The 24,325-nt window shown below is 44.9% G+C and overlaps 1 long non-coding RNA gene across 1 annotated transcript in view; it reads right to left on the reverse strand.

Moving 5' to 3' along the window:
• Nucleotides 1-505: 505 nt before the first annotated feature.
• The window catches only part of LOC134908958 (uncharacterized), a 146,756-nt gene continuing 122,936 nt past the window's right edge, over nt 506-24,325 (reverse strand). The window contains exon 4 of the long non-coding RNA XR_010175858.1: nt 506-684. This is a non-coding gene — a long non-coding RNA (uncharacterized LOC134908958). The remainder of the gene's footprint in view (nt 685-24,325) is intronic.

The following is a 24,325-nucleotide window of genomic DNA, read 5'->3' on the forward strand; positions in this document are numbered from 1 at the left end:
ATATTCTTGGCTCATTATTTTAAAAAGGGCTTTACTAAATTTCTTTTCAATATGACGGTAATATCTCTGTAAGTGTTTATGAGAACACTCTATATCCATCTGTTATTTGCATCATCCACTTTGCAGAGGTGTCTACAACAAGTCCTGGCTGGATACACTGTATGTGTTATTAATACAACAGCTGTAAAAATATTACCCATACTCTCTAATTGCCAATTCTGATTAGTAGCCAACTCTATCCCTAGATGGATGAAATACATCTTTTGTGCAGGGTCAGCTATCAGCTGCCTTACCATCTACATGCTGAAATCACAGATGCCTATTACCTGGATACTTTTCTCATTACAGTGTTTGTACATTTAGTTCAGGTTTCAAGCAGCCAAAACTGTCTGGAAATATATATATATAAACATTTGGACTATGTGAAATGCATTTAAACTTCAGCGTCACACACAAAAAAAATAAAAAAAAAATATAAAAACATAAAATACATTTCTAAATGTAATGCAGGTTTATTAAGGTAAAAACTTCAAGTATAAGAGACCTGTAATCTTATACAGCCCTCAAATATATTCCCAATCCACAGTCTAAGCACCAGAGAAGAATGGTCCAAGATTGTCCATATGGAATGTTCATTACTACGTGTTTGCAGCTTTTCATCTGTCAGTCTGTCCAACCAACCATCTGTCAGTAAAAGTAAAACACTTTGAGTAGGACCTATAATCAACCAAAAAGATCTTTATTTTCTTGTTGGAACAGTCAGTGGCTATTCATGAACTTTGAAACCATACTTATTTTGCAGATACATCCTAAATTAAACATAAGATTAAGTTTCCAGCTTTAATAAAAAGGTATAATGGATGAATTTAGACCTGTAAATAGTGTACCCACAGCCTGATTAAGAAGGAAGGGGGGGGGGGGGCGAAGGTCATACTGTACCCCAGGCCCCCCTTTGTCATGGGGGCCCCCGGCTGGAGGACACTGACATCACTAGCTTTTCCTTCCTGCAGCATAATCAGGCAGCCAGAATACAAGCAGGACAGTATGCAGTGCAGGCAGAGACACAGGAGTATCAGGTTTCATGAGCTACTGTACCTACCGAGTTAGCTGTAGGATAGATAGGAAGGTGAAGAGAGGTGTAAGTGACACAGGGATCCCAGCTTCTCTTCCTCCATGCCTGGGTGTCTGGGTTCTGTGCAAGCTGTTATCTAGTGAGGGTCTACAGAGAGACCTCCTGAGTACTGTCCCAGTGTGTAAGTAGTACAGAGGCTGCAGCTATTCTTGCATGTGACAAGATAAATTAGAGATTTTATTTTCTATGTGTAACGTAAGGTTGTTTAAGTTGTCTTTGTTCTACTCAAAGAACATTTTATAAAATAGTTATTTTTCAATTAGATGGAGCTATAAACAGTATCCAGACATTATTAAACTATTAGTTTAAATATAATATACACCATTGGTTTAAATTTAATATACACAATCCATACATCCCACCATGACCCATTCCAGGAGGGACAAAATGCTCTCTACCTGGATTTCCTTCTTAAATTATAATTGCAATTATCTGTCCCTAATCCTAACCCTAATGCCAACATAAGCTTTGACTGCTTACCCAACCCCTAACAATGCTCTTACCATAAGGATTATATTTTGGGGCATTTGAATATGGTTAGGCTAGATAACCCTAACCCTAAATCTTATCAATTACATAGTGCAACACAGGTGACACCTATCATATATTAAGAGGGAAGTCCAGGTAGAGAGCATTTTGTCCCTCCTGGAATGGGTTATGTTGGGAGGTATGCACAATCTAATATACACCCACCTTCCACTGGGGCCTCCCTGTCTTAAGTGCCCCGGGCACCCCCAAGGCCCTGACTATACCTGACTTCTACTTTCAAAAGAGACTACTTGGGGGAAATTTACTAAGAATTGTGTCTAGGAGAGTATGCAGATTGCCCCGAATTGTCCCGTATCACCCTTAATCACCGGAACAAAATTCAGAAATTTACTAACAAGCTTGAATGATGTCTTTCGATGGTATATGTAGTCGAATTTTGTTGTGTGCAATTTGTGTTGATTTTGCTGTTTTTGCATGGAAATTCGCTTTCGAAATCACACTTGAATGCTTTATAAGGCACAAATTAAAACTGCACTAGAAAGCGTCACAGAAGTCTCAATCATGAGTATTTAAAGTCACATGTCAACAAAAAACTCACATCTTTATCTTCAACTCTCCATAAATTAATGAAATCCCCAAACATATACGATTGTTTTTGTCATAATTATGATAATAATGGTTTTTACATGTTGCTTTTTTGATAGGGGTGCATTGACATGCACTGTGTGATTTTGGTGAGCTTTGATGGTACTTAGTGAAAAAAATGTTTTTCGCATGCCAACATGCTAACAAAACAAACCAGTGCATAAATTGTGTGCATTGAGGTGCAATTTTTGTGCAAATGTGCGTGATTTTGCAAAAAGATTCTCAGTAAATGTGAAATATCCATTGATACCAATGTTATTTTGACGATGTTTGTACCGATGGCGATTTTCTGTGATTTGGAGTGCAAAGTCGCATTGACATGTGACACGCATGCGAATTGGTCAATTTCTGATTAGCGGGAAAACACATGGCAAATTGACCAAAATCACACTTTAGTAAATTTCCCTCCCATGACTCCTCTTTTTAGTAGAGTGCATCCAATGGCTGTCAGAGCTACAGTTATTGCTGATTGTCCAGATTAAACTCCGTGCACAATGAATCCTCTTACCTTTGGGTTCATGTCCATTGTCCACCTTTGTGAACATTTTTTGTAGACGCTATGGAGCAAAATTTTTAAAACTGTGAATGTGCGCCGCTGGATTTTTTTCTTGCATTTTAGATGCCAATTCTGTCCATCTCAGTCCCACAGTACAGAATGACATTCTGAACAACAGTAAATTGAATCTGGAACTCTAAGATGATATCACCAGAACGTCTGTGAGGGTTCTCACTTAACGTCAAACAAGTCTATTACCTCCTATAATCACCTACAGACATCATTGTCCTTGATATATTTTAAAAACAGTGTATCATATGATACTGAGCAGAGGACAAGCAAAAACCTTCTGCAGTCCTTTATATTGACCAGGTGGGAAATGTGTTCTCTCCTTTGGGTTTCTGGAATGACATTTGGGAAAACTCTCCTCTCACCTCTATAAATTGCTAATAAACAAAATCATCTAAAAGTAATTTCGAGCACTTGTTGGATCATATGTTTCTTTTTAATGGTGCATGTTGTCTACTGTTCTTCAAATTGTTTTGACAGATTATGTCAAGGAACTTTTAGGGTTGCAAGCCAGCGAGGCGGGTCCTACTGTACATAGTGAAATTGACTTTGGCAATCTAAAATAAAGCACAGGTTATGTGACCAGCATGAACTTTTAAACAAAGTTGAATAACCTCTACGGAGGTGGCTTCAGGCCACAAATGTTTTCTTGTAGAAGTTCACTTTTATCATATATTTGAAACATTTATTTTCCAGCTCATTATGATGGACTTTAAATAAATAATACAGACTTTGGGGCTGATTCAGAGATATATGCCAAGCCAATGATCCACGGAACTGGCTGGTCATTTATCTCTCTTTATCTGTCTTCACTTTATCTCTTGTTAAAGCTTAATATGTTTGGGCCTTGTTCCGCTATTCAGGAAGATTAACATCATGTGATTTGGTAAAGAAAGTGACAGACTTGCAATGTACTGCAGTTGTCTGTTATGTACAATTATTGAAACCGGTATGTGCTAAATATTCAATAGTAAAATAAAATTTTTATTATGATCCTCAGATAAACTGAAAAAATGTATGAACTTTACCCTTGTGATGATGGGGGAAATGCGCCATAGCCTCATGAACCCAAAGGCACATACTGAGAGATACTGTTAAAATGCATCAGCGCCTCATGAACCCAGTGAGACATACTGAGAGAGATGGGTGAAACGCGTTAGTACCTCATAAACCCAGTGGGACATACTGAGAAATGGGTGAAATGTGTCAGCACCTCATAAACCCAGTGGGACATACGGAGAGTCGGGTGAAATGTGTCCGCACCTCATAAACACTTCTGCATGGTCCACAGTTCCACCTACGTTCACATCTGCATGGCCCGCAGTTCCACCTATGTTCACATCTGCATGGCCCGCCTTTCCACACACGTTCACTTCTCCATGGCCTGCAGTTCCACCTACGTTCATTTCTACATGGCCCGCAGTTCTGCCTAGGTTCACTTCTGCATGGTTCGCAGTTCCTCTTATGTTCACTTCTGCATGGCCCGCCTTTCCACACACGTTCACTTCTGTATGGCCCGCAGTTCCTCCTACATTCACTTCTGCATGGCCCTCAGTTCCATCTATGTTCACTTCTGCATGGCCCGCTGTTCCACACAGTTTCACTTCTGCATGTCCTGCATTTCTTCCTATGTTCACTTCTGCATAGCCCGCCGTTCTGCCTACAATCACTTCTGCATGGCCTGCAGTTCCACCCGCATTCACTTCTACATGACCGCCATTCCACACATGTTCACTCCTACATGGCCCGCAATTCCACCTATGTTCACTTCTGCATGGCCCGCAGTTCCGCCTATGTTCACTTCTGCATGGCCCCCAGTTCCGCCTATATTCACTTCTGCATAGCCCACAGTTCCACCTATGTTCACTTCTGCATTACCCGCCGTTCCACACAGTTTAATTTCTGCATGTCCTGCATTTCTGCCTATGTTCACTTCTGCATAGACCGCCGTTCTGCTTACGTTCACTTCTGTATGGCCTGCAGTTGCACACAAGTTCACTTCTGCGTGGCCTGCAGTTCCACCCACATTCACTTCTGCATTACCCGCAGATCCACCTATGTTTAGTTCTGCATGGGCCGCCGTTCCACACACGTTCACTTTTGCATGGCCTGCAGTTCTGCCTACATTCATTTCTGCATGGCCTGCAGTTCCACCTATGTTCACTTTTGCATGCCCACAGTTCTGCCTACTGTATGTTGTGACAAGAACACTGGGATAGTGTTTGAGGGCAGGTATGTTTGTCCCAGGTTCTTGTCTTACATGTTTTAGAAAATGAAAACTTCTAGGAAAATGCTTTTGTTTTGTTAGAACCTTTTCAGTTTGCTGGAAAAGCTGGATAAGGGCCCTGAGAGAGAGATAGGGCGAGTTCCAGACATTGGGCCCAGTTCGGATCTTTGGCCTCACAGAGGGCTAATCAGGGCTTTCAGCTGTGCAAGAGTCTTATAGGGCTTCTAGCCTGATTAATGTGTGCAGACTGCCTGGGAAGACTGCAGGACCTCTGTGAGAGAAACACGCTTCCTGATACAAGTGAGCTATACAGTGTTTACTGGAGAACTCTGTGTTTTTGTTTAGTGATAGCTAGGAACACCTTGTGTTTAGTTAGTGCCGGACAGGCAAGGTATTTTCTTTTGCTGTTTGTTTTATTTTCTGTATAATAAAACTGGCTGGGGCCAGTTGTACCGGAAACTGGACTTGTGTGGTTCCTCAGCTGCTGCATGCTGCCATTTATCCCAGGAAACGGCACCTTGTACCCTTACAGTCTTACAACATGGTGAAGAATGCGGGCATGCCGTTCTGCGCATAAGTGAAAGCAGCAGCTTTGTGAGGCCTGCAGAAAACGGTGGTTTATGCAGATACAGCCCAGTGTGAAGTTACTGAGACTCGCCCTGAGGATTTGATATATGTCCTGGGTGAAAGCAGCTACAAAGCCGCCTGAAAAATCTGTCGACATGGAGGAACTGCTTAAAGCCTTGCTGCAAGCTACAGCGGCTCAGCAGGAGGCCAACAGACAGCAGCAGGTGGCAATGGAGGAAAATAGGAGACAACAGCAGGCAGCTGTTGATGAACTTTACAGGCAAGGATAGAGAGGCCTAGAGAACAGCGTCAGGATAGAGAGGCCTTAACAGAAGTGGTGCAGAGCCTTGCAGCCCAGATTGGAGATGTGGCCGTCAGTGCTCCGACCAGCTCTAGTTCTATACGGGCCAGTCACTTCCTGCAGAAAATGACAGAGGCTGATGATGTGGAGGCCTACCTGACCACGTTTGAAAGGTCTGCCAAGCGTGAGAACTGGCCGAAAGCACAGTGAGGCCAGTCTGCTGGCACCTTTTCTGTCAGGTGAGCCCCAAAAAGCGTACTTTGATTTAAGCCCTGCTGAGGCTCGGGACTATGATAAACTAAAGACTGAGATCCTGACCCGCCTGGGAGTCACGCTGTCAGTACGAGCACAACGGGTGCACCGTTGGGTGTACGCCATGGAGAAGCCTCCTCGCTCCCAGATGCACGACCTTATTCAGCTAACAAAAAAATGGTTACAGCCAGAGACATTAACTGGTCCCCAGATGGTTGAAAGAGTCGTCATGGACCGCTACTTGAGATCTTTGCCCATGGTCCTGCGCAAGTGGGTGAGCCATGGAAACCCGGGTACTGCTGACCAATTAGTGGACATGGTAGAGAGGTATTTGGCAGCAGAGGAACTACTGATGACCACCCAGCAACCCATAGATCCTCGACAGCGCCCTTCAGTAAAGACTGATTCTGTTCCGTGGGAAAATGTTGCTGGGCGGTTAAGAGAACGCAAGGCTGTAGAGACTGTAAACACTGGCCCTGGAGACAGGCCAATGGGGCTAGAACGGTCTATACTGCCCAAACGGGTTGATAATCGTGTGGTTAAATGTTTTAGGTGTGGTATGCCAGGTCATGTTATTGCCAATTGCCCAGTCACGCAAGAACCCATGCAATGTGATGCTGCCTTTGAATGTCGCAGAATGTCTTTCTTTGCTAGGTTAGCCTGTACTGTGGTACCTTCACCTGAGCTGGAAAAACAAATGTCGGATGTGTTCTTAGAGGGTAACCCGGTAGAGGCCTTGCTAGATTCAGGAAGTTTAGTTACCCTCGTGAAAGCGGGGTTAGTGAACCCCTTAAAGGTCCAGAAAATACCTATTGGGGTAACTTGCATACATGGGGATACCCAACATTACGTCACTGCTGAAGTGAATATAGAAACTTGTTGTGGGTCAGCAATTGTTAAAGTAGGACTGGTCCCCACCTTGGTGCATGAGGCCATAATAGGGAGGGATTTTCCTCAAACTGTGGGAATCACGTTTATCAACAGATGTGAGAAGTAAAGAGCCAGTTGATAATACCGGTGATTTCATGGATGTACGCGTGTCTTCGGAACTTTCTGACCCTTTGCCTTTTGCTAGTTTGGTTGGGGAAGGGACAGATGGGGAATCCAGTGAAGACCCTCTTGCTGGGAACAGAAACATAGTAGTTAGAACTGAAAGCGTGCCTGACCTGAAGGTAAAGAAGGATCTGTTTGCGTCTGAACAGTTAAAGGATCCTACCTTGATAAAGGCTAGAGAGAATGTTAAGATTGTTAATGGGGAACCTGTGGTACCAGGTGACAGGGTTACGTATCCCCACATGGCCATCTGTAATGAGCTCTTGTACCACATTGTCATAAGGGGTCAGGATGTGGTGGAACAGCTGGTAGTTCCCCAGCCTTATCGGAGAACGGTACTAGATTTAGCTCATAGTCACGTTACCGCAGGACATTTAGGGGCAGAAAAAACCACTGAAAGAGTTTTACAAAGGTTCTTTTGGCCAGGGGTTTATAAAGAAGTGTCTGAATATTGTTCTTCCTGTCCTGAATGCCAGTATCATGACCCTAGACCCCATTTCAGGAGCCCACTAGTTCCCATGCCTATTATAGAGGTCCCGTTTGACAGAATAGCCATGGATCTCGTGGGGCCCTTGTTAAAGTCTGCTCGGGGCCATCAGTATATCCTGGTAATTATGGACTATGCCACTCGATATCCTGAGGCTGTCCCTTTACGCACTATCACAACCAAGGCGATAGCTAGGGAGCTGGTGCAGGTTTTTAGTAGAGTGGGAATACCAAAAGAAATTTTGACTGACCAAGGTACTCCATTTATGTCAAGGATCATGAAAGAATTGTGCAAATTATTTAAGGTCACTCACCTCAGGACGTTCATCTTCCATCCCCAAACTGACGGGTTGGTGGAAAGGTTTAATAAAACATTAAAAAGTATGTTAAAAAAGGTTGTTGAGAGAGATGGAAAAAACTGGGATTGTTTGTTGCCCTACTTGTTTAATGGCCATCAGAGAAGTTCCTCAGTCCTCTACGGGGTTTTCTCCATTTGATTTATTGTATGGTAGACACCCCAGAGGGCTGTTGGACATTGCCAAAGAGACGTGGGAAGGACAGCCCACTCCTTATAGAAGCGTTATTGAACATGTAACACAAATGCAGGATAGGATTGCAGCCGTGGTACCTATTGTCAGAGAGCACATGGAACAGGCCCTAAGTACTCAACAGAGGGTCTATAACCGGAGTTCCAAGATACGGGAATTTGCTCCTGGAGATAGAGTTCTTGTTTTGGTACCCACTGTGGAAAGCAAATTCCTAGCTAAATGGCAGGGTCCATTTGAGATTAGGGAAAAAGTGAATGAGGTTAATTACAAAGTATACCAGCCCGGAAAGAGAAAACGCGAACAAATCTACCATGTTAACTTAATCAAACCCTGGAAAGATAGGTTGTCTCTGTCAGCGGAGTCTTGCCCTTCGGTGTCTTCACCTCGGTTGCTTCCCGCAGTAAAGGTGTCAGAGACATTATCAGCTGATCAGAACAATCAGGTTAAAGAATTTCTCATCCAAAATAGGGAGATATTTTCAGAGCTGCCTGGCCGAACGACCATAATAAAACATGACATTGTCACAGAACCAGGGGTCAGGGTTCATTTAAAGCCATATAGGATTCCTGAAGCTCAGCGAGAAGCTGTTTCTAAAGAAGTTAAAACCATGTTAGAACTTGGAGTCATAGAGGAATCTAACAGTGAGTGGTCCAGTCCCATAGTTCTCATCCCGAAGCCCGACGGTAGCATACGCTTCTGTAATGACTTTCGTAAGTTAAATGAGGTGTCCAAGTTTGACGCATACCCCATGCCCCGTGTGGATGAGCTTATAGAAAGGCTGGGAACAGCCAGGTTTCTCACCACGTTGGACCTGACCAAAGGTTACTGGCAAATACCTTTATCTGATAGCGCAAAAGAAAAAACAGCCTTTTCGGTTCCGGAGGGGCTGTACCAGTATAAGATGTTACCCTTTGGGTTGCATGGGGCTCCAGCAACCTTTCAACGGGCGATGGATAACATTTTGAGGCCCCATAGAAAATATGCAGCTGCCTATTTGGATGATGTGGTAATTCACAGTACAGACTGGGGGTCCCACTTGGTTAAAGTACAAGCAGTACTGGACTCAATCAGAGAGGCAGGGTTAACTACTAACCCAAAGAAGTGCTGCCTTGCAATGGAGGAGGTCAAATACTTGGGCTTCACCATAGGCAGAGGTCTGATTAGGCCCCAATTGAATAAAATTGATGCTATTCAAAACTGGCCTCGTCCAGTGAATAAAAAACAGGTAAGGGCTTTTTTGGGAATAACTGGGTACTATAGACGGTTTATTCACAATTTTGCGGCCACAGCGGTGCCGTTGTCAGACCTTACCAAAGGGAAGCAGTCAAATATGGTGAAATGGAACCCTGATGCAGAAAAAGCGTTCCAAGCGTTAAAAGTGGCTTTGTGTTCACAACCGGTATTGATAACACCAGATTTTTCAAAAGAATTTGTGGTACAGACAGATGCCTCAGAGGTAGGGATAGGGGCTGTGTTGTCCCAAACCAGAGATGGGGACGAACACCCTATCATTTATTTGAGTAGGACACTCAATGAGCATGAAAAAAGGTATGCCATTGTGGAAAAGGAGGCTTTGGCCATTAAGTGGGCACTAGATACCTTGAGATATTACCTCTTGGGTAGACAATTCAGACTAGTGACAGATCATGCCCCTTTAAAATGGATGTATGTAAATAGAGGCAAGAATGCTCGTGTAACTAGATGGTTTCTAGCGTTGCAGGATTTTAAGCTTACTGTCGAACATAGACCGGGTACACAATTGGCCAACGCAGATGCATTGTCCCGCATCTTCTGTTTGGGGGCTACAAGTGTTCCGGCCCCTAGGTCGAAACAGGGGAGGGGGATATGTGACAAGAACACTGGGATAGTGTTTGAGGGCAGTTATGTTTGTCCCAGGTTCTTGTCTTACATGTTTTAGAAAATGAAAACTTCTAGGAAAATGCTTTTGTTTTGTTAGAACCTTTTCAGTTTGCTGGAAAAGCTGGATAAGGGCCCTGAGAGAGAGATAGGGCGAGTTCCAGACATTGGGCCCAGTTCGGATCATTGGCCTCACAGAGGGCTAATCAGGGCTTTCAGCTGTACAAGAGTCTTATAGGGCTTCTAGCCTGTATATGTGTGCAGACTGCCTGGGAAGACTGCAGGACCTCTGTGAGAGAAACACGCTTCCTGATACAAGTGAGCTATACAGTGTTTACTGGAGAACTCTGTGTTTTTGTTTAGTGATAGTTAGGAACACCTTGTGTTTAGTTAGTGCCGGACAGGCAAGGTATTTTCTTTTGCTGTTTGTTTTATTTTCTGTATAATAAAACTGGCTGGGGCCAGTTGTACCGGAAACTGGACTTATGTGGTTCCTCAGCTGCTGCATGCTGCCATTTATCCCAGGAAACGGCACCTTGTACCCTTACAGTGTTACAATGTTCACTTCTGCATGGCCTGCAGTTGTGCACGGAATGTAGTCACCATCCCGGTAGTCGGGATCCCAGCAGTCAGAATAGCAACGCCAGGATCCCGGCCGCCAGAATGTCGGCAGGGAGCCCAGGACTGTTTCCACTTCGTTGCACTCGCCCCCTGCCAGCATTCTGGAGGCCGAGATCCTCGCGTCGGTATGCTGACCGTCATGATCCTGGCCGCCGGTCATGTGTACCCAACGCGTTGCGCACATGTTCACTTCTGCATGGCCCACCGTTCCACCTATGTTCACTTCTGCATGGCCCGCAGCTCCACCTACGTTCACTTCAACATGGCCCTCAGTTCCATCTACGATCTTTTCTACATGGCCCGCAGTTCCTCCTACAATCACTTCTGCATGACCCACACCGTTCCACACACGTTCACTTCTGCATGACAAGCAGTTCCACCTATATTCAATTCTGTATGGCCCGCAGTGCCACCTACATTCACTTCTGAATGGCCCGCAGTTCCATCTACATTCACTTTTGTGCTGCCTGCAGTTCTGCCTATGTTCACTTCTGCATGGCCCACTGTTCCACACATGTTCACTTCTGCATGGCCCACAGTTCCGCCTGCATTGACTTCTGCTTGGACTGCAGTTCTGCCTATGTTCACTTCTGCATGGCCTGCCGTTCCACACATGCTCACTTCTGCAGGGTCCGCAGTTCCGCCTATATTATCTTCTGCATGGCCTGAAGTGCCACCTACATTCACTTCTGCATGGCCCGCAGTTCCACCTACGTTCACTTACATATATAGTAACATAGTAATTAAGGTTGAGAAAAGACAATTGTCCATCGAGTTCAAACTATTTGTGGTCTCCTATGCAGTCTTATTATAAGACTGGTTATTTTTATGTTAGGACTAGTTATATTAACTATAATGTGTGCCTACGCACCATAACCCTGAATATCTTTATCCAATAGGAATTTTTCTAACACATTCTTAAAGGTGTTGACTGAGTCCGCTGTTACTACTCTCTCAGGCAGGGAATTCCAAACACGCATTGTCCTTACTGTGAAAAAACCTTTTCGCCTCAATGTGCGGAAACTCCTCTCCTCTAACCTAAGCGAGTGACCACGTGTCCTGTGTGCTGATCTTACAGAAAACAGGTCCCTTCCAAGCTCTGTGTATTGACCCCTTATATATTTGTAGATGTTGGTCATGTCCCCTCTTAGTCTCCTCTTTTCCAATGTAAACATGCCTAGCCTTGCAAGCCTTTCCCCATATTCCAGCGTCTCCATGCCCTTGATTAGTTTGGTCGCCCGCCTCTGAGCCTTTTCTAGCTCCAGGATATCCTTTTTGTAATATGGTGCCCAAAATTGCACAGTATTCAAGATGTGGCCTCACTAGTGATTTATATAATGGGAGTATAATACTCTCGTCCCTTGCATCAATTCCCCGTTTTATGCATGCTAAAATCTTATTAGCCTTCTTTGCTGCACTCCTACTTTGGGTACTGCTGCTTAATTTGTTATCTATGCGTCTTTTTCCAGTACAGAATCCCCTAGTATTACCCCATTTAGTATGTAGGTGTAATTTTTGGTCTTGCCCCCACAGTGCATTACCTTACACTTGTCTGTGTTGAGTCTCATTCTCCATTTTGCTGCCCATGCTTCCAGTATAGTTAAGTCGTTCTGAAGAGACTCTGCATCCCCCTCCGTATTTATAACCTTACACAATTTGATATCATCTGTGAAAATTGACACCATGCTCTCTAGACCTACTGTTAGGTCGTTGATGAAAATGTTGAACAAAAGTGGTCCAAGTACAGACCCTTGTGGCACACCACTTAGTACTTTAGTCCAATTTGAAAATGATCCATTGACCACAACGCGCTGCTCCCTATTATCTAACTAATTACTGACCCAAGTGCATATTGTGTTCCCTAGCCCTATTTCTTGTAGCTTATAGATAAGACGCATGTGTGGTACAGTGTCAAAAGCTTTGGCAAAGTCTAAAAAGATTACATCCACCTCCTTACCCTGATCAAGGTTCGCACTTACTGTTTCATAAAAGCCAAGTAAGTTGGTTTGACATGATCTGTCCTTCACAAATCCATGTTGGTTCCTTATAATGACCTTATTTGCTTCAAGGAACTTTTGAATACTGTCCCTTAGAATACCTTCCAATACTTTCCCCACTATAGATGTAAGACTAACTGGTCTATAATAACCTGGTTCAGCTTTGCTCCCCTTTTTGAATATAGGCACTACCTCCGCTATATAAGCAAGCCCACGGGTGGCTCATCAACTGGAGGAAATCCTCACTGGTCCCTGCTCATAGCATGGTGCACCGGGGGGCATTATTGGACACCCACAACCAATGGTTGTTCTTGTCTCCAGGGAAAATCCTGAAACTTCAGGAAAAGATACAAAGCTTCCTATCTCGCCCGCGTGTGTCAATACACTCGGCGATGCAAGTACTAGGCCTCATGGTGTCGGCTTTCAACATGGTGGAGTATGCTCAATTTCATTCCCGCCCTCTGCAGAGGTTAATCCTTTCCAAATGGGACGGCCTGCCACACCAGACCAGCAACAACCTGGTGGTTACAGACCAGCAACTGAGCAGGGGTCGTCCCTGCTGGATCTCCTACTGGGTCCTTCTAATGATGGATGCCAGTCTGCGGGTTGGGGTGCGGTGTTCGCGCAACACTCTCTTCAGGGTCGTTGGACCAGGGAGGAATCTCTCCTCCCGATAAACATTCTGGAATTGCGGGCAGTCTTCAATGCTTTGAAACTGGCCCTGCATCTGGTGCAGATCAGGCCTGTTCAAGTACAGTCGGACAACGCCACCATGGTGGCATACATGAATCATCAAGGCGGCACTCGGAGCCGCATGGCAATGATGGAAGTGTCAAAGATTCTTCTATGGGCAGAATGCCATCTACCAGCCATATCAGCAGTGTTCATTCCGGGGGTCGTCAACTGGAAAGCGGACTTCCTCAGTCATCAGGACGTACACGCTGGAGAGTGGAGCCTTCATCCTGAAGTATTTCAACTCCTAGTGGACAAGTGGGGCCTACCAGATGTAGACCTGATGGCATCTCGACACAATTACAAGGTTCTGATCTTCGGAGCAACGACAAGGGATCCTCAAGCAGTGTTCATGGACGACCTGGCAATTCCATGGAACTTTTGGCTGCCATACGTGTTCCCTCCGGTGTCACGCCTGCCCAGGGTAATAAGGAAGTTCAAGCAAGAAGGAGGAATACTACATTGGTTCTCAGACCTGTAGGGTCTCTCGATAGAGCGTCCTCTTCTACTTCCGCAATGCCCAGACTTCCTCGTTCAGGGCCCTTGTGTCTGGTCAAGATCTGGCCCGACTGGCTTTGATGGCGTGGCTCTTTAAGCTTCAGTTCTGAGGGCCAAGGGATTCTCTGAGGCGGTCATTCAATTTCAAACTGTGTTGAAAGCCCATAAACCAGCTTTGGCTCGGATTTATTATATGGTCTGGAATTCTCACTTCACCTGGTGTGCAGCTAAGAATTATGATGCGTATAAGTTCAGTACTGCCAAACTTTTGGCTTTTCGGCAACAGGGCCTGGACTTAGGCCTTCGACTGGCCTCCCTCAAGGTTCATATTTCAGCCTTGTCGGTGTGGTTTCAGAGAAAGATTGCGACTCTGCCTGACAATCATACTTTCACTCAGGGTGTTTTACAGATTCAACCTCCCTATGTTCCACCTGTGGCTCCTTGGGATTTGTCAGTTATCCTGGATGCCCTACAAGAGTCTCCATTTGAACCTCTTGAGTCTGTGGACCTTAAGTGGCTTACTCTTAAGGTCTTGTTTTTGCTGGCTATTGCTTCTGCTAGATGGGTTTCAGACTTGGATGCCTTATCCTGTTGGTCGCCCTTTCTGATTTTTCACCGTGCCCGGATGGTTCTTAGAACTCGACCTGGTTATCTGCCTAAGGTGGTGTCATCTTTATACCTTAACCAAGAGATTGTGGTTCCGGCCTATACCTCTCCTGGTTTATCCTCCAAAGAACGGTCTTTGGATGTGGTACGGGCTCTCTGTATTTATGTGAAGAGAACAGCTTCGCTTAGGAGATCTGATTCTCTCTTTGTTCTTTTTGGTTTTCATAAACGTGGCTGGCCTGCTAATAAACAGACCTTGGCCAGATGGATTAGAATGGTGATTGCACTTGCTTATGTACAGGCTGGCCTTCCAGCTCCTGCTACCATCAAAGCCCATTCTACGCGGTCTGTTGGACCTTCTTGGGTGGCCCGCCGTGGTGCGACCCTTGAACAATTGTTCAAGCCGGCTACGTGGTCCTCAGTGAACACGTTCATAAGGTTCTATGCCTTCGATACTTCCACCTCATAGGATGCCTCCTTTGGACGCCGGGTTCTTGTGCCCGCTACAGTGCGCCCCCTCCCATGAGGAACTGCTTTAGGATATCTCCTATGTAATTCCCTGTGGAATCACAATGTACCCCGCTGCAGAAAAGGAGATTTATGGTAAGAACTTACCATTGTTAAATCTCTTTCTGCGAGGTACACTGGATTCCACAGGGCGCCCACCCTGACGCACTTAGCATCTTTGGGTTTGTATGGCATTAGCTGCTGGTACCTTCTCCTGTCGTGAGAATGTGGTTATATGTGGCTACTAACTGTTGTCGTCTCTCTTACCTGCTACTGCATTGGGCTGGTTAATAAAACTGAGCTCCAGTGCCTGGATGCAGGGATATAGAGGAGGTGGCGTTAAGCATCCTGGGAACAGTCAAAGCTTTTAGCCTGTTGGTGCCATGGATCAAGATCCAACTCTACACCCCAATGTAATTTGCTGTGGAATCCAGTGTACCTCGCAGAAAGAGATTTAACAAGGGTAAGTTCTTACCATAAATCTCCTTTTTCCTCCCCAAAATGAAACAAACTAATATGGCCACACGTATTTTATCTACTACAGTAAATTGCATCTCCAGTATTCCTGCAAGCCCATTTGATTAAGCCGTTCAATGTTTTTTCAAGTGTTGCTCTTCTAAAATCTCCTGTTTCTATTATAGTAATTACCACACAAATTCTTTTTACACTAGTAGAACATTGTATTTATTTTCATTTTCATCTATTTCGCTTTGTTATTATCTTATCTGAACCTAGTAGAAATTATGGATGATTGCCTAAATTTCTTTCTAGATAATTGCACAGTCCTTGGGTTATTAGAAACAAATGTGTTTTTATTAAAGCGGAATATGAGATGTACAATTGTCTGCCTCAATAGGTTTTATTAGGAAGAAATATTCCAATTTTTTATATAACATTGTAATAACAAGTTCTTTATATATTTTTTTATTTTATTTTTAATCATCATTTCAATTCTCTCATTCATTATATTTAAAAACTGGCTATTGAGATCTACGCTCAATTGCATATTCAGAACGGTCCACTCTCAGGTTTCCACAGCAAAGGAATATAAGGTGTAGCATTGCGTTCATATGGAATTCATAAATAGACCCTTGTCTCCAAAATGTTACCAGTAAGCTGTACCAGTTAACCGAATTAGTATGGTAAAAGACAAGCAGCCACCTGACATATGTTTAGGAAATAATGTAGAAGACTACACTGGTTGGGATTGACTTGCTGGCATTTGGGATGCCCTCGGCGTTGGTGCCTAAACCAGCCCCCCCCCCCCCCCACAGCCTTAACCTAACCCCCCCCCCTCCACAGCCTAACCCAAATCCTCCCGGGGGGTGCCCAAACCTAACCCCCCCTTTCCCCTTACCCCACATCCTATCCCTAACCCTCCCTCGGGGCAGCCTACCCATCCTCTCACCCCTCCCCGGCGACTTACCTGTCCTGCGTTCTGGTTTGTTCAACATCTTTGCAGTCAGGATTCTGATGCCGGGATGGTGAACCTATTCGGGATGCCGGTGTTGGCATTCCAAATAATGTTGGGATTCCGCCATTGGTACTCTGACTGCCAGGTTCCCGACTGATGGGATCCTTACCGGAGCCTGATTACACTAATCAACACTCATTTTATTGCCAATCATACTAAAGTAATTTTGGGGTAAGTTTGTGGTACCGATTCCGAATATGTCATCGGTTTGGCTAGATTGTTGGTAATTTTTGAGCTACACGGATGGCAAACAAGAAAAACACAATAGACAAAGTGAACCAATCAACTTCCAACTGACAGTGGTTGGTCACTTATATACGGAAGGGGAATTTTAAAGAATGATCCACATGTCTTACCTTCTAGAATGTTCTGGTAGATTCCCATATGCACTTGTTATGGCTAAATTCCCTTAAATGAGGGTATCCATTATATCAAGAACTAGACTCAATTAGAAAAAAACTACTTTTATTTATTAATTCAGCAACCCCAAAATACCCTCAATTCTTTCAAAGATAAGATTTGTGGTGCTTTTCGTAGTCACTGCAGGCGGCAGGCTGCCTTTTCAACAGAGAGTGAACCTCAGATCACACCCCGGTAACCTGCCGGTAGGCTGCCTTTTCACCAGGAAGAGAAGCTCGGATCACTCCTTGATAACCTATCAGGCCATGAATGTACAGAAGGAAATTTGGGTCCCCACCTGGCAGTAAACTGATATTTACCCTTAATGGGCTTTTATGAGAGCACCTGTCCTGGTAAGTAGAGCTCGATACATTGCCACAAAAACACATCTGTTATCAATGCCAATAGCCGGTGAAACAAAGTAAACTTTTTGGGCTACAAGATGGTCATTGATAACTACTTTAGGTCCCTGAAGAGCATTCGGTGTCTATCAGCCCCACAATGAGTTGCCACAGGAAGTCCTTGAGGCAATGTACCCTGGTTAAAAAAATATGCAAGTATTTTTTTCCCTTCTCTTTTTGGAAGACATGTTAAAGTTAACATAAAAGAGAATATTGTATGTATGTAAAATGTAAATATAATATTCTAAAACTATAACATGTAGATATAATATTTTTGGATAAATTAGGTTCTCATTATCCGTCTCTATATGAAAACGTAGCTTCACATTGTGATGTAATGGAAAGAAATTATAAATACAAGTAACTGTTGTGTATTTAATTCTTTCTAATGAACCCAAACAATTCCATGTGTCTCTTCTTAAGAGAACTCAAGTTCTTAGCCATTCACTGTGGAGTGAAGACGAGTGTTTCACCCAGCAGGCGTTTCCATGGGGATCGCTATGGTAACCTTTAGTTTATTAAGTTATTTTCTTATGAAACTAATGGTAAATCGAGCATTAAAGAAAGGACGTTTATTTCAAGATTCTTCTATTGCTCTTGTTGTATCGTATTTCATTAAATAAGATCTTAAAAACATTAGTAAGTGTCCATATGTTCAAAGCGCCTAATAAAATGGTAAAATGTTGTATCAAATCATGGCTGAAAGTGGAAAAAAAACATATTTCCTTCCTATCTTTTTCATCCTTGTTGACAAACTGAGCACTATCACTGAAACAAAAATAAAAATAGTAAAATATATATATATATCCCTGATGCTGTCAGGTACTTTATTTAATCCAGCCATTAAATTAAAGAGATCCACACATTAAAAAGATATCTGATAAAATAACATGTAACTACAGTACAGTAAACATATATTACATTTAAAGTATCAAGCCATGAAGAGAGACAAAGGGATCTATGTACTAAGCCTTAGATGAAGATAAAGTGCATGGAGATAAAGTACCAGACAATCAGCTCCTAACTGTCATTTTTCAAACACAGCCTGTAACATGGTAGTTAGGGGCTGACTGGCTGGTACTTTATCTCCATCCATTTTATCTCCGTTCAAGGCTTAGTAAACAGACCCCATAGTGGAGTCAGCATCTAACTGTCGCTACTCAGCGCTTCCAGCAGCCTGCCGCTATCTCAGAGCGTGATGCTTCACAGCGCTCCCAACAGCCTGCTGCTGTCCCAGGATGTTACTCTCCACAGCGCTCTAGTCCCTACGGGCTAACTCAGTCTCTCAGCGCTTTGGGTCTACTTCAAAGTTCCCTCCAAAACCCAGACATAGAGCAGCCATTTTGGATTCGGTCAGCTAACATTCCACAGCCAATCTGGATGCTCTTCCAAGACCAGCTGACCAGACTGACCTGTGTCAGTCCGGTTCCAATCCTCTGTAGTCCAGCTACAGTCTGGTCCTATTTATCTCTGATCTGCCACAGTTCTTCAGCTCCGGTGTGGTTCTACAGAGACTCAATCCTAATATCATCATTCTGGTTCCAGTCCAGTCAATATTCCAGATTCCAGCCCAGTCATCATTTTGGTTCCAGTCCAGTCACTAATCCAGTTCCAGTCCGGTCACTACTATGGTTTCAGTCCGGTCATCTTTCCGGTTCCAATATGGTTATCACTCTGGTTCCAGTACGGTTACTATTCTGGTTCCAGTCCGCTCACCAATTCTGTTCCAGTCCAGTCATTTTCAGATTCCATGTCTAGTAGTGTTCTACCAATTCTGCCTGATCATCCATTCAGTCTACTCAGCTTTCAGCATCTGTGGGATGGTCAAGCCAACTACAGTTCCTGTCTAATGAAGTTTATTATTATTACACTGTCCTTGCCTTTGGGCCAGCCACTGCTAGAACACAAATGACTCTTAGTCTACTATCAGCAGTTCCCACTGTCTCCACTAGTTCCCATGTTCATGAGTAGGAGCTGGATTAAGCCTCCCTGCTCTCTCCACACTCCATCTGTACCAGCTCTGCCCACATACACCTATCCAAGCCAACCCCAACGCTGAAGCATGACATCAAACTTTCGAAGACTGTGCTAGATAAACGACAGAAGCTACTTTGGTTGCTTTGCACATCTTCTCCACTTTATCTCTCTCCAAGGCATGAAACATCTCCTCCATAGTGAACCTTAAATTTGAGTTGCACGCATTGCGATGTCGGACCCAGTGGATTTTTTTCTTCTGTGCTTGCGTCCAGGTGGATGCATAGTGTCAGAGATACCTTGAAAATATAGTGGACTGAAGCACATTGGGACTGATGGCATCCAGCTATCAAAAATAAAAAGGGATATGCCTCACCATTGGCCCACACAGTCACAATGGACCCAACCACCAAGTTACATTTTCCATATTACCACTTCTATGTTTCCAGTTCAGTAACTATATCATTATATGGACCCTAGTCTCAACCGTGGTCTCTATGTTGCCCGAAACTGTCCGTGATCACTCTATCAGTTCATTTAAATTTAATTTAACTAATTCATTAAGATGAGAGAAGAGTTGTGTTTTCAAATTCTCAAAAATGGTATGTGTGTTTCTAAAGGTGGGTGAACACTGGGAGATACGCTCCAACGGCTGCTACATCACGGTCAAGTTGGCTGACATACTGTATGGGGTATAATTGCGCCCACAATGCGTTCATGGAACTAAGGGGGTCATTCTGACCTGATCGCACGCTATTTTGTGCAGCGCTGCGATCAGGTCAAAACTTGGCAAAACTGCGCATGCATTGCAATGCGAAGGCGCGTCGTATGGGTACAAAGCAGATCGGTGCTAAATGATGGATTTAATGAAGAATCCATTCGGACAGCCGATCGCAAGGAGATTGACAGGAAGAAGGCGTTTGTGGGTGTCAACTGACCGTTTTCAGGGAGTGGTTGGAAAAGCGCAGGCGTGTCCAAGAGTTTGCAGGGCGGGAGTCTTATGTCAATTCCGGGACCGGTTAGGCTGAAGTGATCGCAGCGGCTGAGTAAGTCCAGAGCTACTCAGAAACTGCACAAAACTTTTTCGTACCGCCCGGCTGCACATGTGATCACATACTTGCAAAGCGAAAATACACTCCCCTTTAGGCGACGACTATCTGATCGCAGCGCTGCAAAAAATAGCTAGCGAGCAATCAACTCGGAATGACTCCTGAGTGCATCTTCTTGCCCATATAGTATGCAGAGGGCACACATCTTTCTCGTCAGACCACCCCTATCTGTGCGCTTGCTTTTGTAACATCGTCAGTGCACATTTGCAAAGGATATGCATCTGGTAATAGACATATTTACATATACAGTATGGATACATGGGCAGTAGGGATGGTGTAATCGTTAGCATTACTACCTCATTGCACTGAGGTCATGGGTTCAATTCCCACCATGGCCGTAACTGTGTGGAGTTTGTATATTCTCCCCGTACTTGCGTGGGTTTCCTCCGGGTACTCCGGTTTCCTCCCACACTCCAAAAATATACTAGTAGGTCAGACTTGCCTACTCTCCCGGAATAGCCGAGAGGCTCCCGAAAATCGGGTGACCCTCCCGGCCCCCCGGAAGAGCAGGCAAGTCTCCCGATTACAGGGGTCCCCCCAAGCCCGGCCGCCCACTTAGCGAGTAAAGTGGGGGGTCTGGGCAGGCGATGACGCGATTCTTGTTGAATCGCGTCATCGTAGCCACGCCCCCTGCTGTATAATGCCATAATAGCGGCGTTACACAGCGGGGGGCGGGGCTTACACGACACGATCCCCCCATAGTCACGCCCCGGCCCGCCTCCGCCACGCCCCCGGTCCGCCTCCGGTCCACCCCCCTCTGCACACACATCGCAGCCCGCCCCCCTGCCGAACCGACCTGGCTGCTCTCTCCCGGAGAGAGCAGCAAAAAAGTCGGTAAGTATGTAGTAGGTTAATTGAATCCCAACAAAATGCGTGAATGTGTGTGTACATGTGGTAGGGAAAATAGATTGTAAGCTCCACTGGGGCAGGGGCTGATGTGAATAGGCCAAATATTCTCTGTAAAAGCGCTGCGGAATATGTGTGCGCTATATAAATAACTGGTAATAATTAATAATATACGCACAACTCTGCACAGCCTGCAATGCTGCCAAGGCATCCTCTCTGAGCATCATCTACATGAGAACTGCCCCTTACAGCCCAGTTACTCCTATACACTTCCTATCAGCAGATGTCTCTTACACTTATGAATAACTCCACTAACATAATAACCTTAATTATATGTAGAATATATAGACTGCAAATGAAGACACAACATAATAAGTGGAGTTTCAACTTTTTTGTCTGGTTTATAAATAGAAAACTCTGTAGGGTGATGGTAGAAAAAAATAGGATTTTGATAACCTACCGGTAAATCCTTTTCTCCTAGTCCGTAGAGGATGCTGGGGACGACATCAAGACCATGGGGGTATAGACGGGATCCGCAGGAGACATGGGCACTCTAAAGACTTTTCATTGGGTGTGAACTGGCTCCTCCCTCTATGCCCCTCCTCCAGACCTCAGTTGTAGGAACTGTGCCCAGGGAGACTGACATTTCGAGGAAAGGAATTACTTAACTAGTGGTGAGATATCTACCAACTCACACCCTCAACCATGCCGCACACATGGCATTCAACATAACACACGCCAACAGGCATGAACTAATTGCAGCAACATGCTGAAACCAAGATAACACAACTTGTGTAACTGTAATAACTAAACTGCAGGTAAAGTACGCACTGGGACGGGTGCCCAGCATCCTCTACGGACTAGGAGAAAAGGATTTACCAGTAGGTTATCAAAATCCTATTTTCTCATACGTTCTAGAGGATGCTGGGGACGACATCAAGACCATGGGGTCTATACCAAAGCTCCAGTACGGGCGGGAGAGCGCGGATGACCCTGCAGCACCGATTGACCAAACTTTAGGTCCCAAGGTGTCAAACTTGTAGAACTTAGCAAATGTGTTTGACCCTGACCAAGTAGCTGCTCGGCAAAGTTGTAATGCCGAGACTCCCCGGGCAGCCGCCCAGGATGAGCCCACCTTCCTAGTGGAGGGTCCTTTACCGACGTTGGTAACGGCAATCCAGCCGTAGTATGAGCTTTGCTGAATCGTATTCCTAATCCAACGTGCAATAGTCTGCTTGGAAGCAGGACAGCCAATCTTGTTGTGATCATACAGGACAAACAGAGCCTCTGTTTTCCGTATACGAGCTGTTCTAGCAACATAGATTTTCAAAGCTCTAACCACATCTAGAGACTTTGAATCAGTGAATGTGTCAGTAACTACTGGCACCACAATAGGTTGGTTTATGTGAAAAGCAGAAACCACCTTTGTAAGAAAATGTTGGCGAGTTCGCAACTCTGCCCTATCTTCATGGAAAATCAGGTAAGGGCTCTTGTGAGACAAGGACCCCAATTCCGACACCCGCCTTGCGGATGCCAAAACCAAAAGTATCACCACTTTCCAAGTGAGAAACTTCAACTCTATCTTTTGTAGAGGCTTAAACCAATCCGATTGAAGGAACTGCAATACCATGTTAAGGTCCAATGGTGCCACTGGAGGCACGAATGGAGGCTGGATGTGCAGAACCCCTTTCACGAAGGTCTGAACCTCTGGAAGAGAGAGGCCAATTGTTTTTGGAAGAACACTGACAAGGCCGAAATCTGGACCTTGATTGATCCCAATCGTAGGCCCGTCTCCACATCATCCTGCAAAAAATGGAGAAAACATCCTAAATGAAACTCTTCCGTAGGAGCTTTCTTGGATTCACACAAAGACACATATTTTCTCCAAATACGGTGGTAATGTTTTGACGTTACTCCCTTTCTGGCCTGAATAAGCCTTCCTGGCTAGGATACGGCGCTCAACAGCCATGCCGTCAAACGTAGCCGCGGTAAGTCTTGGTACACACACGGCCCCTGCTGCAGCAGGTCCTCCCGAGGAGGAAGAGGTCGAGGATCTCCTATGAGTAACTGCTGAAGATCTGGGTACCAAGCCCTTCTTGGCCAGTCTGGGGCAATGAAGATTGCTCAAACCCTTGTCTTTCTTATGATCCTGAGTACTTTTGGGATCAGCGGAAGTGGAGGCAAAACATGCACTGACGGAAACACCCACTGGGTCACCAGTGCATCCACTGCTACTGCTTGAAGGTGTCTCGACCTGGAACAGTATCTCTGAAGCTTCTTGTTGAGACGAGACGCCATCATGTCTATTTGAGGAACTCCCCAAAGACTTGTCACCTCTGCGAAGACTTCTTGGTGGAGGCCCCACTCTCCTGGATGGAGATCGTGTCTGCTGAGGAAGTCTGCTTCCCAGTTGTCTACTCCCGGAATGAATATTGCCGACAGAGCTTGTAGATGTTTTTCTGCCCAGCGGAGGATTTTTGTCGCCTCTGCCATTGCTGCTCTGCTTTTCGTTCCGCCCTGCCTGTTTATGTATGCGACTGCTGTTACATTGTCCGCCTGGATCTACACGGGACGGTCTTGAAGAAGATGTACCGCTTGTTAAAGGCCATTGTAAATGGCTCTTAGCTCCAGAACGTTTATGTGAAGGCAGGCTTCCTGTTGTGACCAACGTCCCTGGAAGTTTTCTCCCTGAGAGACTGCTCCCCAGCCTCGGAGACTTGCATCCGTGGTTACCAGGACCCAGCCCTGAATCCCAAACCTGCGTCCCTCTAGCAGGTGAGAGCTGTGCAACCACCACAGGAGCGAAATCCTGTTTTTTGACGACAGGATTATCTTTCTGTGCATGTGTAGGTGTGACCCCGACCACTTGTCCAACAGGTCCCACTGGAATACTCTGGAATGGAACCTGCCAAATTGTATGGCCTCGTAGGCTGCCACCATCTTCCCCAACAACCGAATGCACTGATGGATCGACACAATTGATGGTTTCAATATCTGTTTTACCATTTTCTGGATTTCCAGAGCCTTTTCCAGCGGAAG

The sequence above is a fragment of the Pseudophryne corroboree genome, chromosome 1 (genome assembly GCF_028390025.1).
Source record: "Pseudophryne corroboree isolate aPseCor3 chromosome 1, aPseCor3.hap2, whole genome shotgun sequence".
Classification (NCBI taxonomy): Eukaryota; Metazoa; Chordata; class Amphibia; order Anura; family Myobatrachidae; genus Pseudophryne; species Pseudophryne corroboree.